This window comes from Amborella trichopoda, chromosome 13, assembly GCF_054954075.1.
Source record: "Amborella trichopoda isolate Santa Cruz 75 chromosome 13, AtrichopodaSantaCruz75HAP2 v2.0, whole genome shotgun sequence".
NCBI lineage: Eukaryota > Viridiplantae > Streptophyta > Magnoliopsida > Amborellales > Amborellaceae > Amborella > Amborella trichopoda.
The window spans coordinates 28,253,074-28,256,663 of record NC_142348.1 but is presented as its reverse complement, the minus strand read 5'-3'; the positions used below and the strand labels follow the sequence as shown (position 1 = coordinate 28,256,663).

The 3,590-nt window shown below is 49.7% G+C and overlaps 1 pseudogene; it reads left to right on the top strand.

Annotated features, from left to right (window-relative positions):
• The first annotated feature begins 1,184 nt into the window (after positions 1-1,184).
• LOC148779139 (18S ribosomal RNA) lies at positions 1,185-2,244 on the top strand (annotated as a pseudogene).
• The last annotated feature ends 1,346 nt before the right edge of the window (positions 2,245-3,590 follow it).

Below are 3,590 nucleotides of genomic sequence, written 5' to 3'. Positions count from 1 at the left end.
CCGGACATGATTCGCGCCTAGGTGATGATGGTTGGGATGTCCACACGTTGCGCCGTTGTGTCACAAACGCGATATGGCGCAACTATGGCAACAAGATGAAGTCTTGCTTCCCTCCTTGACAGGACCCTCTCTAGATGATGGATGATGGTGGGGTTGCAGGCCTGATGCTGCGTTATTTCGTCCCTGATGCAATATGGCATGCTTTTGGTAGTGGATGACTATTTTTCTCACCACCGGACATGATTTGTGTTTGGGTGATGGTTGTGGATGTCCTGATGCTATGCCCTCACGTCGTAGAAGTGATGTGGCCCAACTATGCCAGTCAGATGAAGTCTTGCTTCCCTCCTTGACATGACCCTCTCTGTATGATGTTTGGGTGGCAGGCTTGAGGCTGCGCCATTCCATTTGACGTGCAATATGGCACCGTGTGCGTGGTCACGGAATGTGGTACCATTTTCATTGTCCCGATCGAATATTTCTGGCAGTGGAAGGTGGTTCCCCTCGTCACTGATCCTAGGCATAGTTCTGGGCGATGAGGTGGGGATGTCCCGACACTGCACTTTTACATCTCCCAGACGTGATATGGCCACAACCATTGTAGCCAGATCAAGTCCTGCTTCCCTCCCTGGCATGACCCCACTCTAAATGATGGTGGGGTGGCAGGCCTGTTGATGGGCCGTTAAGTCCCTTACGCAATATGGCATGTCCTGCTTGATGAGCTTTCGGGCTTTTTTAGTTCCTTCCCTTTCGTATCTTTTGGGTTTTATAATGTCGTTCAAGTCGTGGTTTCTTGCACATACCGACTTCTTTCAGTGTTGTCCTTCATTTGAGTGTTGCCCAGCTCTGGTGGGTCATTTTACGGATCTTGCTGCTTAATTTTCTAGCCTCTGCCCATGAGATGAATATCGCCCAGTGCAAGCCATTGCGCCTGTGGGAGCAACAACGTTTAGTCTTTATTCTGGGATGTTCTTCTTGTCTCCCCTACTATGGTGGCAGTTGTTGTGCGTGTGCATTCGATACCCATTTGAGATGGCAGTGTATTTTGTTCAGCTAGTATTTGGATTGTTACTGTGGGCCATTGGCCCCTCGGTCGCTCTCCTCGTGGGCTAGTTCTCTTGCGGAACAGTTCGACTTTTTGATTCCCTTATTTGGTGCCATTTGGGCTCTCCCTATGTCTCTTGGTACCAGAGGATGCTTACTTGTGTGGCCTTGAGTGGCTCACCGCATGGATGTCCACCACTCGTCTCATTTGGTAGTGAAATGCAGGGCTCCATTCAGGCCCTACTTTGGGTCCCAAGTGGTTCCCCCTTGAAATCCTGACCTCTGTAAGGGATGCATTTATTAGAAAAAAGGCCAGTGCGGCTTTGCCCGATGCTTTGGTGAATCATGATAACTCGACGGATCACATAGCCATTGTGCTGGCGACGCATCATTCAATTTTTTGCCCTATCAACTTTCGATGGTAGGATAGGGGCCTACTATGGTGGTGACGGGTGACGAAGAATTAGGGTTGTATTCCGGAGAGGGAGCCTGATAAACGGCTACCACATCCAAGGAAGGCAGTAGGCGTGCAAATTACCCAATTTTGACATGGGGAGGTAGTGGCAATAACTTACAATACCGGGCTCCAAGAGTCTGGTAATTAGAATGAGTACAATCTAAACCCATTAACGAAGATCCATTGGAGGGCAAGTCTGGTGCCAGCAGCCGTGGTAATTCTAACTCTAATAGCGTATATTTAAGTTGTTGCAGTTAAAAAGCTCGTAGTTGGATCTTGGGCTGAGTCGACTTGTCCGCCTTCATGGTGTGCACTGGCCATCCCGTCCCTTCACCCGGCGACGTGTTCCTCGCCTTACCTGGCCAGGTCGTGCCTTCGGCATCGTTGCTTTGAAGAAATTAGAGTGCTCAAAGCAAGCCTACGCTTTGAATACATTAGCATGGGATAACATCACAAGATTTTGATCCTATTGTGTTGGCCTTCGGGATCGGAGTTATGATTAAGAGGGACAGTCGGGGGCTTCGTATTTCATAGTCAGAGGTGAAATTATTGGATTTATGAAAGACGAACCACTACGAAAGCATTTTTCGAGGATGTTTTCATTAATCACGAATGAAAGTTGGGGGCTCGAAGACGATAAGATACCGTCCTAGTCTAAACCATAAACGATGCCGATCAAGGATCGACAGATGTTGCTCTTAGGACTCCGTCTGTACCTTATGAGAAATCAAAGTCTTTGGGTTTCGGGGGGGAGTATTGTCGCAAGGCTGAAACTTAAAGGAATTGATGGAAGGGCACCACTAGGAGTGGAGCCTGTGGCTTAATTTGACTCAACATGGGGAAACATACCAGGTCCAGACATAGTAAGGATTGACAGGCTGAGAGCTCTTTCTTGATTCTATGGGTGGTGGTGCATGCCCGTTCTTAGTTGGTGGGGCACTTTGTCTAGTTAATTCCGTTAATTCCACTGTGATCCATTTCCTTGACGCTTGACGCACCGGGGTTTTGTGTTTTGTTTTTGTGGGAAGAGCCTCTACCGAACCTCAAAGGTAGGGCCCACGCAAGGCTCTCCACCACAGCATTCTCTCCACATGTTTGCCAGTCTGTTTGTTGGGGCAGCCTTCAAAGATCCTTCCACAGGTTCACATATGGAATTCTTGTTACGACTTCTCCTTTCTGTAAATGATAAGGTTCAGTGGACTTCTCGAGACGTCGCCAACGGTGGACCGCCACCATCGCCATGATCGAAACACTTCACTGGACCATTCAATCGGTAGGAGCGATGGGCAGTGTGTATAAAGGGCAGGGACGTAGTCAACGTGAGCTGATGACTCGCGCTTACTAGGAATTCCTCGTTGAAGACCAATAATTACAATGATCTATCCCCATCACAATGAAATTTCGACAGATTACTCGAGCCTATCGGCCAAGGCTATATACTCGTTGAATACATCAGCGTCGCGTGAATCTGGCCCAGAACATCTAAGGGCATCACAGACCTGTTATTGCCTCAAACTTCTATGGCCTAAATGGTCATAGTCCCTCTAAGAAGCTAGCCGTGGAGGATACATACATGAAGCTAGTTAATAGGTTGAGGTCTCATTCAGGGCACGCCTACCTGGTTGTCAAGCCAAATGCCGCCCCCTCCTCACCCCTACGAGCACCAGTGCAAGGGCTCGGAGCACAAGATGGTCACCCGTTCCCCTCCCCTCTCGTTGGTGGTGCGGTAGGCTCAAACCCAAGCCCACAACATGCGAGTGATGCGACATCGGTGGCCTCCATAGTGTGTCGCATCGCACCGTGGCTTGGGTTGGCCCCCAGCAAACCCACAGACTCGCTTTTCGTGCAAAGACGCCGCACTACGACCCCAGGTCAGGCGGAGCCACCCGCTAAGTTTAAGCATATTAATAAGCGGAGGAAAAGAAGCTTACCAGGATTCCCCTAGTAACGGCGAGCGACCGGGAACTTCCCAGCATGGAAATCGAGCTGCCCCGCTGCGAAAATTGTAGTCTGTAGAAGTGTCCTCAGCTTTGGACTAGGCACAAGTCCCTTGGTGTGCCCGGACCTTGCCACACCACGAGGTGCTGTTGGC